This window comes from Gossypium arboreum, chromosome 2 (genome assembly GCF_025698485.1).
Source record: "Gossypium arboreum isolate Shixiya-1 chromosome 2, ASM2569848v2, whole genome shotgun sequence".
NCBI lineage: Eukaryota > Viridiplantae > Streptophyta > Magnoliopsida > Malvales > Malvaceae > Gossypium > Gossypium arboreum.
Genome location: NC_069071.1, coordinates 106,364,249 through 106,380,760, shown reverse-complemented (window position 1 = coordinate 106,380,760; position 16,512 = coordinate 106,364,249). Strand labels below are relative to the sequence as shown.

The 16,512-nt window shown below is 34.3% G+C and overlaps 1 long non-coding RNA gene across 1 annotated transcript; it reads left to right on the top strand.

Annotated features, from left to right (window-relative positions):
- Positions 1-12,055: 12,055 nt before the first annotated feature.
- Positions 12,056-14,241, top strand: LOC128283979 (uncharacterized). The gene is made up of 3 exons (XR_008274285.1): positions 12,056-12,204; positions 13,124-13,165; positions 14,043-14,241. It is a non-coding gene; the product is annotated as an uncharacterized LOC128283979 (long non-coding RNA).
- The last annotated feature ends 2,271 nt before the right edge of the window (positions 14,242-16,512 follow it).

Here is a 16,512-nt window from a genome sequence, read left to right as displayed (position 1 = left end):
CATTATCGTTTCCATTGTTCCCGATCATCATCTCATCAATTCTAACTAACTAGTGAGCATTCGCTTGCTCACAAGTCCTCGAAATGCCAGAATTTTGGCATTTCGGCTTTTCGGCATTTATCGCTTTAAGCTATGAAAAAGGGTTCGTTACACACCTGATTTGCGATATTCCTTGATGAGATCTCCTATGCAATTTCTCCTATAATCAACCACTTATAGATTAGACCATGTTAATATTAAACCAAATCGAAAACTACCTATTATCATCACTTACACATTCGGCCACCATCCACAGTGGCCCTTGGGTTCATACCTTTGCCGAAGTTGATGACTAGATTTAGTCACTCCGATGATCCAAGCTTTTCACACACTCCTCGATCGGTAGCCTTTAATCCTCACTAGCACCAACAAACCAAATAACACCAAAAACCCTTTTAGCCTTAGTCGACAGAGGGGTTTTCAGCTTTTCTTAAACCACAAGATACAAATGGAAAGAAGGTTCAAATACTTACCAAGAGATCTACTCGTTGAAGAACGTTCCAAATACCTTCCTACCCCATATCCGTTGTGAATCCAACTTAAACGTGCGTAGAAAATAGATCTAAATATTAATTTCTGAATCACTAAAATATGAAGCTTTCGACTTTTCAAAGAAATATTAATCTAAGCTATTACGAGGTTAGTACACACCTATTACGGGTTGAAGTTGAAACGTTTCCAAAATCAATCGCCTACGATAACCACCACCTATCACTCAAACTTAACTAATCCAATATCAATATATGTAAATCCTAAGCACATCAGTCATACGGAACATAAGGGCATATTCGTCATTTTACCATACGAGGGTATTACGGTCACTTTACCCTACAGGGCTTTCTGATCTTTTTACCTTTTAGGGGTATTTTAGTCATTTCATCCTACAAGGGTGTTTTGGTAAATCAACAAACCAAAGGTATTTCAGTAATTTTGTAAACCAATGGTACTTCTATAATTTTTAAAAAGTCAAGGGTATTTCTGTAACTTTGTAAATCAGGGGTATTTTGGTAATTTTACAAATTGAGGGTATTTCGGTAATTTCACAAACCAAGGGTATTTTGGTAATTTTACAAACTAGGGGTATTTTGGTAATTTTACAAACCAAGGGTATTTTAGTAATTTTGTAAATCGAGGGTAAAAATGGGCCAATAACTCGATTTCGCTAAAAATGGGCCAGAATCACTATTTGCACCCATGAATTGTTAGTAATTGTTAATGAACATGGAAACCCTAATTTTTGGTAGAATTACAAGATTACCCTTATAACATGAAAATGACCGTTTTGCCCTTAGGTAAAAGTGACCATTATACCCCTAGGGTTTATATATGAACTTAATGCATGGGATTTTGATAAGCATGATATGTATGATATGCACATGACATGTATGATATGCACATGATATGTATGATATGCACATGAGATGTTCATAAATGCATTGGGTTGGGTTTTTATATGGATGGAGGAAGTGCAAAAGGGCTTATGCCCCAGTTATTAAAGGGCTTATGCCCCAGTTATTAAAGGGCTTATGCCTCAGTTATCAAAAGGGCTTATGCCCCAGTTATCAAAAGGGCTTATGCCCCAGTTATTAAAGGGCTTATGCCCCGATGATCAAAAGGGCTTACGCCCAGATTATTAAAGGGCTTTTGCCCGATTATTAAAGAGGCAAAGCCTCCGGTTATATGATAAAGCGACTATCTTGCCGTTGGAGAGTTATGGCGGGGTGGGTCGAGTTAATCCCACATGGTGTCTTTGGTTGGTACGGGTAGAGAGTAGCGGATGGTGGGTTGAGTAGCCTCCCCAAATGGGTTTGCATACATTCATTGGTATTTCATGTGATATTGAAATGGGCTTGCATTCTTTCATTGACATTATATGTGATATTGAAATGGGCCTATGGGCCATACCGTTTACAGTAAAGGCTTCGACCCAGTAATATGAAATATGAAAAAGCTTCGGCCCAGTGTTATGAAATATGAAATATGAAAAAGGGCTATGGCCCAGTACATGTTTGAGATTGGATTGGGGCTTAGACCCAACAGGCTGTTATTGTTTTGGGCTCTGAAAGGGGCTTGTTGCACACTGAGTTTCCAAACTCACCCCTTTCCTTAACCTTGCAGGTGAGCCTTGATGTGGGGACTTGGTAGGAGGATTGAGTAGCCACGGTGATTGTCTTTGGACCTTTAAATAAGCGTTGGTTTTCATTTAATTTCCTTTAATTATTATTTATTTTGGGTTGTAATAAGGCCATTTTAACTTTTCTTTTATTTCTTCTCGAGATTATTTTATTCTTAATAACTTTAAAATTGGTTGATAATTATTCAATTGGGCTAGACTTAGGACATGTTTTCAAAACGATAATTGTTTTTAAAATATCTCAACGCCACGATTAATTGATTTATCAAAGACGTCACTTAAACAAATTTAAACTCGATATAACAAAGTGTGGCTATGGTTGTGGGCATGTCTAGGATTGGATCCAATCAAAGAGCTTGGTACTTAAGCAGTCTTCATGGCTCACCTCCTCTGTCTCAGATACCTACCTGGTGTCCAGCTTTCATACACTTTGTTAACTCAACAAAATATATGGTTTTTAAAACACTAAAACGGAACGTGGGTTTTCAACTCCAATGTGGCACGTCAGATTCGGCCATAACGTCTGGGCCGGGTTTGGGGTGTTACATTTGGGTTTTCTTTATGTTTTGTATTCTTTATTCTTCTGAGATGTTTTCTTATTTAGTAATGAACTAAATTCCCTAAATACCTAAGGGGAATGAAACCTAAGACGAATCTTGTTATTATTTTCTGAATCGTATGATAAATATTTAACTTGTTCTTAATTATGTGTTCTTAATTCTTGCTTTGATGTCCCAGGATACTAATTCAAGACATGCTCTTATTCAGAGGAGGAATAGACCCTGTCTAAGAGTACATTTGCCATAATTAAGCGGAGTTGATTGCGCGCCTAGAAATAGGGTGACAAGATTTTACCGGATTAGGGTGAAACCTAATAAGGGGATCCATAGATTGAGTTAATTAGAGAAAAGTCTCGGTTATTCAATCTAGGGATTAGACGTTATTAGTCTTGAATAGGGATAATAACATAACTTAGGGATCTCTATGGAACAAATTGAATGAATAAATCGTCTGATCCGGAGCCAGAATAACAAGTAAAGTCCAGGTGGATTTTTCCTTAGATATTGTCTCAAGTCAATCGATTTTCCCAAAAGCAATTCCCCAATTCTTTTCTCTGTGTGTTCTTAGTTTAAATAATTAGTTAATTAAAACAAACCTTTTTTTTCCTAGACTAGATAATAAAAAGATAGTTATTACTAGTACTTTTGGTTCCCTTGGGTACGATATCTCGGTCTTGCCATTACTATACTATTGTTCGACAGGTGCGCTTGCCTTTTCGTCGTGATAATAGTTAGTCTGGGTTTGATCTTCATTATAAATATTTATTACTTGTTACGAATCACTGCGATCAAATATCGAAAGCAAGATAAGAACCTAAATCAAAGTGCATGTTACGGAGGAAGTATAGACTACTAAACCATTCAAGAGAAAGTTCAAACAGACTGATAGAGCACCTAAGTTCAAAAAGAAACAAAAGGGCTCATGCTATTATTGTGGTAAGCTGGGACATTTCAAAAATGAATGTCGATTATTAAAGAAGAAATCATCTTCCAAGGTTGATAATAATGAAAAATTTGTTGCAATGATATCTGAAATTAATATGGCACAAGATGATAATACATGGTGGATTGATATTGTAGCAACCAAACATGTGTGCAAAGACAAAAACATGTTCACAAAGTTCACACAATGTGAAAATGACAATGTCTTGTACCTAGGAAATTCTTCCAACGCAGCAATCAAAGGCAAAGGGTCTATTGAACTACAATTCACTTCTGGAAAGGGTTTTAACCTTAAATGATGTATATTATGTACCAAAAGTTAGAAAGAATTTAGTGTCCGGAAGTCTATTGAATAAGTTTGGTTTCAAACTTGTTTTTGAGGCAGATAAGTTTATTTTTTCTAAGGGAGGAATTTTTTTAGGGAAAGGGTATATGTATGAGAGTATGTTCAAATTGAATATTATTAATAAGAATAAAAATATTATTTCTGCTTATATGTTTGAAACTTTTGTTTATGACATTATAGATTAGGTCATTTGAATTATAGAAAATTGAATGACATGTATAAGTTAGATTTAATTCATGTTTTTAATAATAATATTAAAAATGCAATACATGTATGTTGACTAAAATTACAAGAAACACTTTCCTTAAGATTAAAAGAAAAACAAAATTGCTTGGTTTGATACATAGTGATTTAGGTGACATATATAATACTCCTACATTAGGTGGAAAGAAATATTTTGTTACTTTTATTGATGATTGTTCTAGATATTGTTATGTATATTTATTGCATTCAAAAGATGAAGCCCTTGATAAATTTAAAGTTTATAAATCTGAAGTTAAACTTCAATGTGAATCATTTATCAAGTGCTTAAGATCAGATAGAGGTGGAGAATACTATAATCCAAGTTATTTTGAATCCATTGGGATTGTCCATCAAGTTTCAGCCCCTTACACACCACAACAAAATGGTGTAGTTGAAAGGAAAAATAGAGTATTGACTGAAATGGTAAATTCAATGTTATCATTTTCAGATCTTGGACAAGGTTTTTGGGGAGAAGCTGTTCTAACAGCTTGTCATATATTAAATAGAGTTCCTAATAAGACCCCTTATGAACAATAGAAGAAAAGGAAACCAAACCTTAATTATTTGAAGGTTTAGGGTTGTAGAGATATTGTCAAAGTTCCAACATCTAAATATAAAAATTTAGGTGAAAGAGGAATTGAATGCATATTCATAGGATATACACATAATCTTAAGGCATATAGGTTTATTGTAATTGAACCAAATGATTCAATTTCAATTAATACTATTATTGAATCAAGAGATGCTATTTTTGATGAAAATAGATTCAATTCTATATTAAGACAATTATAGCCACAACAATTGATTTATTCTTCAATGAGAATGAGATTCCATTGGAACAAATTGATAATAATGATAAATCTTGTCAAGAATTAAGAAGAAGTAAGAGGATTAAAAAGGTCAAAGATTTTGGACCAGATTTCATATGTTTCTTGTAAAAGAAAAAGGTGAAGGTATGTGCAATAAGATACATTGTTGTTATAATACAGAATATGATCCTATTACATTTGAAGAGGTAATGAAATCTCAAGACTCTGCTTTTTGGAAAGAAGCAATAAATGATGAGATGGATTCAATAATGGGAAATCAAACTTGGATCTTAGTTGATCTTCTACCAGGTTCCAAACCAATAGGTTGTAAATGGATCTTCAAAAAGAAAATGAAGGTCAATGAAACCATTGATAAGTTTAAAGCAAGGCTGGTAGCCATAGGTTTTTCACAAAAACAAGGTATTGATTACTTTGATACCTATGCTCCAGTAGCAAGAATTGCTATAATTAGACTCTTAATATCACTTACTTCTATATATAATTTGGTTGTTCACCAAATGGATGTTAAAACTATATTTTTAAATGGTGAATTGGAAGAGGAAGTGTACATGAAACAGCCGGAAGGATTTGTTGTTCCAGGACAAGAGCATAAGGTATGTAAGTTTGTTAAATCTTTATATGGACTTAAATAAGAAACAAAACAATGACACCAAAAGTTTGACAATGTTGTTTTAGCTAATGGCTATAAAATAAATGAATCTGATTAGTGTATATATAGCAAATTTGAAAATGGAAAAGGTATCATAATTTGCTTATATGTAGATGACATGCTCATTTTTGGCACGGATTTGGAAAAAATAGAAAACACAAAGAAATTCTTGTCAAACAACTTTGCTATGAAAGATATGGGTGTAGCAGATGTTGTTCTTGGGATTAAAATAACCTGAGATGAAAGCACTATAGCTTTATCACAATCACATTATGTAACACCCCCTAACCCCGAACCGTCGCCGGAACAGAGTTACGAGGCATTACCGGACGTGTCAGACAACTTATGAATAATTCACAAATAAAATAACATTCATAGCATAATTTAATTACTAATTCCTATATTGAACTCTCAAAGTCTAAAGCATACATTTAAGTGAAACGAGACTTGTTTAAGTACTCCAAATTTTTTTTAATAAATTTCGATGAGATTTACGCTTATTTTACATAAATTCCTTGCAATTAAAACCATATCCATTTCAAGCATAACCAATTCAACCAAATTATTTCACACATTCATTTTCTATTCTAAATACCTCTAATCAACTTAATCAATATAATATCAATTTAAATTTATCATTGTACTAATTAAATTGAAATGGATATACTTTTCATTATAATTCTTAGACTTGTAATACTAATATTTTAAACCATTTATATTCAAAACATAATAACCTTTATACACATCCTATGTACATGCCACATTACCAAAAGAAAATATACATCACCAAAAAGTTTGCTGAAGTCGGGTCTGGCTTTGGATGTTGGTTCAGTACTTGACTTGTACAACCTGCACACAGAAATAACCGTACGCTGAGTATGTATATACTCAATGGTATCACTATAATTTAGTTTATAATTAAATACATTAAATCGCACACATACTTTTACATTACAATTATCATCACTTAATGAACAATTTAATCTTTTTATGTTATCATTCGATTATATATATATATATATATATATCATTCTTATTTATTTATTTCAATTCTCAACTTTCACATATGCTATATCCTTCAAATTTAGTTTTATCAGTAGATTTATTTCATTTGCCCCTATTAACTTGACTTGGACTCTGTAACGCCCCAATTTTCCGGAATCCTATGAATGTTTGCATAGGTTTAATTATGTTAGTAGGCCTCTAGAAAGCACAAGCTTAAGATAGAACCCGACAATTTTAGTTAATTTTTGTTCCATAAGAAAAAGGGGGTGAAATTATGAAATAGAACCTATGTGAAAATGTTTGAAAATGCTATAGGCTAAATTGAAGTGACCAAATAAGTAGGAGTGCAAAATAGGAGGATTTGCATGACAAACCTCCCATTTTACATGAAGTGGCCAACCATCATGTTGTTGTAGACAATATGAGCACTTGATATCCATAATTTATGGTACAAATTGATACAAATTGATAATAGGTTAGGTAAATGTTCCATGATAATAGGTTAGGTAAATGTTCCATGATAATGGGTTAGGTAAATGTTTCATGATAATGGGTTAGGTAAATGTTTCAATATAAGAATATCATGTCTTTTGTATTAAAGAATTAAATGGATGAAATATGAAGTTTTATTAAAAGAAAAAGAGGTGAAAAGAACAAAGTTTTGTCCATCTTTGTTCATCATAGCTGAAGTTAGAGAAGAGAAAGGAGAGGAGAAAGCTCTTGAGTATTTGGTCATTAGGAGGAGGAAAATTGAAGGTAAGTTCTTGGTACCTTGCTTCTATTTTGAGGTTCATGAGTTCTTCTTGATTCTACCTTAACTCTTGAAGTATATTTTGATTTTTAGTTGTGTTGTGAGCATTTGGTCATGAATTAAAATGAAGGAAATGGTTGTTGTTTCATGTTCTTTTGATGAAAAATGGAAGATATGTCAAGTTGAGCCAAACAAATGAGCATGCATGTGCCTTAGATGCTAAAGGGAAAAATCGGCTAACATGTTGTGTTTTAAAATGATGAAATAGAGATTATGCTTAAGTAAAAATCATAGATATGTGATGATTGATTGGTGATATACATGTTTAAATAACATGCATGCAAGATAGGTGTATGAAAGAGTGATTTGGTAATAAATCTGCTTGGGACAGCAGCAGTAACGTGACTTTGGAAAATCACCATAAATTGTGGGAGATGAATTAGAAGCTGAATAAATTATGTAATTAAAGCTTATTGAGTCTAGTTTCTAATGAAATAAACAAGAACATATTTTGAATTCTGTACAATGAGAAATTTGATTCGTAATGAAGAGTGGTCAGATTAGTCAAACAGTGAAACATGGGAAACTTTGAGAAAAATCTGGTATTGATCGGCTAAACCAAAAATTCTGAAAATTTTATGGATAGAAGATATATGAGTCTATTTTCAAGGAAAATTAACGGCACTTGATTTGGAGTTTCGTAGCTCCAGTTATAAATAATTTAGTGACTGTTGCTCAGGAAGACAGCTTGCAGTGAAATTATAATTATGTGGTAAATATTGACAAAAATTTGTTAATGAGTTGCTTATTGATTTCTTATAAGCTTACTATGATCTGTAGGTGTGGTTGGCCTAATATTGTAAGGGGTTAATACGTAGTTTGCATTTGAATAGTTAGATTAACGTGTTAGTAATCCAATTGTAGGCGGTTCGTGTGTGGATCTCGACAAGATATCGTCGCAAATGTGTGTAACTAACACCTCTTTCTTAGTCTAGATCGGCAAAAGCCGAAAAGTCTAAATGCCGAAAACCGGTATTTTGTAGATTTGAAGTGCGAATGCTCGTGAGGTAAATCGATTAATGTTTTTGGTAAGCTGCAATGTTTGGACCGCAAAGTGCATGATTTCTATGCCTCGATATTTTTGGGCTTAATGGGCCAAATTGGAATGATGGGCCAATCTGCCCAATTCAGTAAGAACCCTCGAGACGTGATTCGTTAGTACGTGAAAAGTAGGAATATGCATGAAAAACCTTAAAATAGATAAATTACTGAAATACCTTTAAAAGTGGAAAATTTACGCTTTACCCTAAGAGATAAATTACGAAATACCCCTAGGTTAAATTGACCTAAATGCATGTTTGATTGTTGTTATTTCTTGCATGCCATGTTGTTATTATCTCGATGCATGGGACTGGGATATTGACGGAGGAAATCTGAAAGTGGCTTGTCCACGATCGGAGGCTTTGCCTCAATTTATCGATAAGCTGAGCAGCAAGGTCAAGAATCTGTGGAGTGTTAATGGGTGGGTTGAGCTATTCCCACATGGAGTGTATGGTGGTGCGGGTGGAGTGTAGTGGTTGGTGGGTTGAGTAGTCTCCCAAATGGGTTTGCATATGTTTATTGATGTTGCATGTATTTTGAAATGGGCCTATGGGCCATCTTCATTATCTGAATAAGGGCTAAGGCCCGGTTTATTGTAATCTGAAAGGGCTCGCCCAAGACCATCATATTTAAATGGGCTTAGGCCCAATAGGCTTGAGTTGACTTGGGCTTTGAATGGGTTTTCCTTGCACATCGAGTTTCCCCAAACTCACCCTTTTATTTTCATCCACGCAGAAATCCCCAACCATAGTGGGCTTGGAGTCGTGAGGGAATTTGAGTGGCCACCCGCTCGAAAGTTTGATTTTCTTCCGTGAACTGGAAATCCTTTTATTTACGTTTGAAGTTTTTGGGCTTTTAAATGTAATATGGCCGCTTAATTATTTTTGATGGTTTTAATATGTATTACTAAGATAGGTAATACTTATTTTAACTGTTGAAATTGGATAGCTTTAGGGCGCATTTTCAAAAACAACAGTTGATTTCAAAATAACACGACAACAAGCAAAGCTTCCGCAATGAAAGTATTTTTTCCAAAATTAATCACTTTTCCTAAAATGACTTAATCAAATCGGTTTCCTAGAAATATCCATGACGTTAAGGTGTGGCAATGGCGGTATGCATGTCTAGGATTGGATCCGAAGGAGCTTGGTACTTAGCAATCCGATGGACTCACCACCTCTTTTCCGGTTTCCTACCGGTGCATGACTTCCATTCACTTTAACCCTTAATGAATTAATCTTTTGAACATCAAGTACGATTTTACGGATTTAGAATGGAAAATTTTTTAACGTTTTGATGTGGCATGCCGGATCCAGCCATAACTTCTGGGCCGGGTTTGGGATGCTACAGACTCGGCGGATACACGGATTCCAACCAACACACCAGTACAGCACAATGTGCCTTAACGGCACACGAGACCTAATCAAGAATCGATGCGGTAGCGAAGCGATAAAGATAAAGATAAAGATTCAACACACAAAGTCTTGAATCATAACGAGAAGCGATATAAAGATTCGACACACAAAGTGTCGAATTGGTAACAGTAACGGTAACAATAACAGTAGTCGGCACATAAGTTTACAATTTATTTCATAATTTCGAATTTATTTCAATTTAATCCCTAAAACTCAAAACTTATAACTTAGTTTACAATTCAATCCTTTATTCAATTCCAATCAAAATTTCTACCAAATAAACCCACAATTCCATCATTTGTTCAACATAAATCCTAGTAAAAAATTTATTAACTTTCAAAATTTCAACTTAAATTCAACAAAACTTTATTCTAAAGCTTCTAAAACATCAAAATTAACTAAAAAGAACTTAATTGACTTACCAATCAAAGCTTCAAACTTTAAATCTCTAGTTTTTCCTTTTTCAATTTCTTTCCCTTTTTCTTTCTCTTTTTCTTCCCTGTTTTCGAATGCTTCTGTTTTCTATTATGTTTGTTTTGTTTCTATTTATTTTATGCTTTATTTCTTTTTATTTTATTTTATTTTATTTATATTATATTTAATTAATAAATATCTATTTAATAGCAATTATATATATAACAATTGTACACACATGTTTTACATTTGGCCAATATCACCACCCTACATTTGTTATAATTTTATTTAATTATCACAAAAAATATTATTTTATAATTATTTAATTAATAAATATCTCTTAATTTTAATAATAATAAATAATAAATATCTACTAATTTAAATAAAATATTATAATTGTATAAATATTATCATTACATATGTATATTTTATCACCTTACACTTGTCATAATCATACTTTATTTAACATAAAAAAATCTTATGATATAATTATTTAATTATCGATAATATAATTTAATCTAATTATCTATTACTTTAATATTAAGTAAACAAAATATTTTATAACAAGTACACATGTATCTATTTATTACAAATATACCAATATTTTTTATTACCATACAATTCTCTACTATTTAATTTATTTAATAATAATAATAATAATAATAATAATAATATAAAACCATAACAATTAATAATTATAATAATCAATTATATAATATAATATAATATAATATATATATATAATTTAAATAAAATCTTAGATTTTAATACGTTTATGCCGCCTCAACCATTACTTAATGGCATATTTGCCATTTTGGCCCTTTTTACTTTCTATTGCTTTAGAATTAAACTTTTACCTCTTATTCAATTTAATCCTTTTTACTAATTACTCTAAATTAAGCTAAATTTACTTAATTAAAACCTAATTAGACACACCACTAGACTCATAATTATTTTTAATAATTATTTTCGAACTTATTTCACTAAAACGGATGCCTAATAACACACTTTTCCGGTGCCAATGGATTTTGGGTCGTTACACATTACATTGAAAATATGCTTAAAAAGTTTGATCTTTTCAACTGTATACCAGCATTTACACCTATGGATCCTCAAATAAAATTAGTATCTAATGCTGGTAGGAAAATTGGTCAATAGAAATATGCAAGTGTAATTGGTTGTCTTATGTACATAATGACTTATATAAGACCAGATATTGCATATTGTAACGCCCCAATTTTCGGGAATTCTATGAATGTTGGCAAATTTTCATGCTTTGATTTTGTCATTTGTGAGTGAAATTATGAAATAGAACCTATGTGAAAATGTTTGAAAATGCTATAGGCTAAATTGAAGTGGCCAAATAAATAGGAGTGCAAAATAGGAGGATTTGCATGACAAACCTCCCATTTTACATGAAGTGGCCAGGCATCATGTTGTTGTAGACAATATGAGCACTTGATATCCCTAATTCATGGTACAAATTGATAATGGGTTAGGTAAATGTTCCATGATAATGGATTAGGTAAATATTCCATGATAATAGGTTAGGTAAATGTTCCATGATAATGATTTAGGTAAATGTTCCATGATGGGCATTTCATGTCTTTTGTATTAAAGAATTAAATGGATGAAATATGAAATTTTATTAAAAGAAAAAGGGGTGAAAAGAACAAAGTTTTGTCCATCTTTGTTCATCATAGCCTAAAGTTAGAGAAGAGAAAGGAGAGGAGAAAGCTCTTGAATGTTCGGTCACTTGGGGAAGAAAATTGAAGGTAAGTTCATGGTAGTTGGCTTCTATCTTGATGTTCATGAGTTCTTCTTGATTCTACCTTAACTCTTGAAGCATATTTTGGTTTTTAGTTGTGTTGTGAGCATTTAGTCATGAATTAAAATGAAGGAAATGGTTGTTGTTTCATGTTCTTTTGATGAAAAAAATGGAAGATGGGTGAAGTTGAGCCAAACAAATGAGCATGCATGTGCCTTAGATGTTAAAGGAAAAAAATCAGCTAACATGTTGTGCTTTAAAATGATGAAATGGAGATTATTCTTAAGTAAAATCATAGATATGTGATGATTGATTGGTGATATACATGTTTAAATAACATGCATGCAAGGTATGTGTGAAAGAGTGATTTGGTAATAAATCTGCTTGGGACAGCAGCAGTAACGTGACTTTGGAAAATCACCATAAATTGTGAGAGATGATTTAGAAGGTGAATAAATTATGTAATTAAAGATTAATGAGTCTAGTTTCAAATAGAATAAACGAGAACATATTTTGAATTCTGTACAATGAGAACTTTGATTCGTAATGAAGAGTGGTCAGATTAGTCAAACAGTGAAACATGAGAAACTTTAAGAAAAATCTGGTATTGATTGGCCATACCAAAAATTCTGAAAATTTTATGGATAGAAGATATATGAGTCTATTTTCAGGGAAAATTAACGGAACTTGATTTGGAGTTTTGTACCTCCAGTTATAAATAATTTAGTTACTGTTGCTCAGGAAGACAGCTTGCAGTGAAATTATGATTATGTGGTAAACATTGACAAAAATTTGTTAATGAGTTGCTTATTGTTTTCTTATAAGCTTACTATGATCTGTAGGTGTGGTTGGCCTAATATTGTAAGGGGTTAATACGTAGTTCGTATTTGAATAGTTAGATTAATGTGTTAGTAATCAAATTGTAGGCAGTTCGTGTGTGGATCTCGTTAGCATATCGTCGCAAACAGGTGTGTAACTAACACCCTCTTTCTTAGTCTAGATCGGCAAAAGTCGAAAAGCGGAAATGTCGAAAACCGGTATTTTGTAGATTTGTGAGTGTGCGAATGCTCGTGAGGTAAATCGATTAATGTTTTTGGTAAGCTGCAATGTTTGGACTACAAAGTGCATGATTTCTGTGCCCTCGATATTTTTGGGCTTAATGGGCCAAAATTGGAATGATGGGCCAATCTGCCCAATTCGGTAAGAACCCTCGATGCGTGATTCGTTAGTACGTGAAAAGTAGGAATATGCATGAAAAACCCTAAAATAGATTAATTCTTGAAATACCTTTAAAAGTGGAAAATTTACGCTTTACCCTAAAAGATAAATTACGAAATACCCCTAGGGTTAAATTGACCTAAATGCATGTTTGATTGTTGTTATTTATTGCATGCCATGTTGTTATTATCGATACATGGATGGGATATTGACGAGGAAGTACTGAAAGTGGCTTGTCCACGTCTTGGAGGCTTTGCCTCAATTTATGATAATCGAGCAAAGCAAGGTCGCAACTATGGAGTGTTAAATTTGGGTGGGTTGAGCTATTCCCACATGAAGTGTATGGCTGGTACGGGTGGAGTGTAGTGGTTGGTGGGTTGAGTAGTCTCCCAAATGGGCTTGCATATGTTATTGATGTTGCATGTATTTTGAAATGGGCCTATGGGCCATATCATTATCTGAATAAGGGCTAAGGCCCGGTTTATTGTAATCTGAAAAGGGCTCGTCCAAGACCATCATTACTGAATGGGCTTAGGCCAAATAGGCTCGAGTGACTTGGGCTTTGAATGGGTTTTCCTTACACACTGAGTTTCCCCAAACTCACCCCTTTTATTTTCATCCACGCAGGAAATCCCCAACCATAGTGGGCTTGGAGCTGTGAGGGAATTCGTAGTGGCCACCCGTTCTGAAAGTTTGATTTTCTTCTGGTGAACTGGACATCCTTTTATTTATGTTTGAAGTTTTGGGTTTTTAAATGTAATATGGCCGCTTAATTATTTTTGATGGTTTTAATATGTATTACTAAGATAGATATTACTTATTTTAACTGTTGAAATTGGATAGCTTTAGGGCGCATTTTAAAAAAAACAACAATTGATTTCAAAATAACACGACAACAAGCAAAGCTTCCGAATGAAAGTATTTTCCAAAATTAATCACTTTTCCTAAAATGACTTAATCAAATCGGTTTCTAGAAATATCCATGACGTTAAGGTGTGGCAATGGCGGTATGCATGTCTAGGATTGGATCCGAGGGAGCTTGGTATAGCAAATGATGGACTCACCACCTCTTTTAGGTTTCCTACCTGGTGCAAGGCTTCCATTAACTTTAACCTATAATGAAATTATCATTTAAAACACTAAGTAAGTTTTTCTGGATCAACAATATAAAATGTTTTGAACACTTCAATGTGGCATGTCGAATCCAGCCATAATGTCTGGGTCGGGTTTAGGGTGCTACATTTAGTGGTATCAGAGCCTAGGTTGCAACAACTCGGCTGTGGAATGGGTTTACAAAAACAAAGATTTTCGAAAACGAAAACTTTATAAAGAATGCAAAAAACTCGATTTTCAAAATTTAGATCTTTAGAAGGTAGCATTCCGAATCTCCGGCTCAAGTCTGTAAGTATTACTCTGAACTCTTCTGAATATTTTCTGACTTATCTGTCTGTACTGAAATCCCACTAGGATACTCTAGATAGGACGATACTGAAACCATAGGAAAATCTGATAAGAGACTGAAACTGTAGCTAGACGTTGATTCTGCGAAAATAAACTCTGAACTACTGTCTGATTCATAAAACATCTGTAATAAACACTGGAATATTAATTGATGTATAAAAATTCGTAATCAAGATAATACAATATGAGTACAAGAGGCCGTAGACGAAGCCGAGAAAGTGCTCGAGCAAGATCTTCATCCTCGAGACATATGCCGGCGGTGGATGCACCGGTACCACCGACAACAGAGGTAGAGTCTCATGATCGCGGTGTCGGGGATGATACCCTGTCACAGGCAATGCTTCGTGTTCTGGAAAGGGTTACCGGGGCAAGTACGGGCAATGGAGTTCGGGGATTTATTTCTAAATGACTTCGGGCTAACGGAGCGGAGATCTTTAGGGGTATGTTTGTTATAGCCCCGAATGTGACGGAATATTGGTTGGAGGCCACAGAATAAATTATGGACAACTTGGACTGCTCTGAGGAGATTGTGAGTGGGGTATCTGTACTAAGTCCTTTGGGTCACTCGGTTAGGGTAGACAAACTGTATAGGATGTACCCTTAGAAACTCAAGGTAAGATTTTCCCCGAGATCGATGGAGTTACCGCTTGGAGAGTTTGATCTCATTTTGGGAATGGACTGGCTTGTTAAGCATAAAGTGACTCTGGATTGTGCTGTTAAACGAATGGTGTTAAGGACCACAAAGGATGAGGAGGTTATGGTGATAGGTGAGCGAAGGGATTATTTGTCTAATATGGCGGCATTAAGAGCCGAAAAGTGGATTCGGAAAGGTTGTGAGGTCTATTTGGCATTTGTAAGTCAGTCAGAAGAGGAGAGACTCACAGTGGATAAGGTTAAGACCGTAAAGGAGTTCCAAGATGTTTTTTTTTTTGAGGAGCTTCCAGGATTGCCTCCAAACTGAGAAGTGGAGTTTGGAATCGACTTATTACCTGGAACGGCACCAGTGTTTATCGCACCGTATAGAATGGCACCGAAGGAGTTGGTGGAGCTAAAGGCACAAATTCAAGAGTTGTTGGATAGGGACTTCATTAGGCCAAGCGTGTCTCCATAGGGAGCACCGGTGCTATTTGTGAAGAAAAAGGACGGGACAATGCGCATATGCATCAATTACCGCCAGTTGAACAAACTGACGATAAAGAATAAGTATCCACTGCCAAGGATTGATGATCTGTTCGACCAGCTTAGAGGAGCTTCTTTATTTTCCAAGATCGACCTTTGATCTGGATATCATCAGTTAAGGGAGAAGGAACTCTTTGTGAAGTTCAGCAAGTCTGAACTTTGGTTGAGGGAGGTAACCTTCTTAAGACATGCGGTCTCTGCTGAGGGGATTAAGGTGGACCCTCGAAAAATTGAAGCGATTTTGGAGTGGAAGCTGCCTAGGTCAGTGTCGGAAATACGGAGTTTTCTAGGACTGGCAGGATACTACAGAAGGTTTGTAGAAGGTTTTTCTGTGATGGCAGCACCTTTGACAAAACTCATAAGGAAAGGAGTACCGTTTGTATAGACTAAGAAGCAGCAGGAAGCTTTCGAGAAGTTGAAGAAAGTTTTGACTGAAGCATCTGTGTTAATTCAGCCA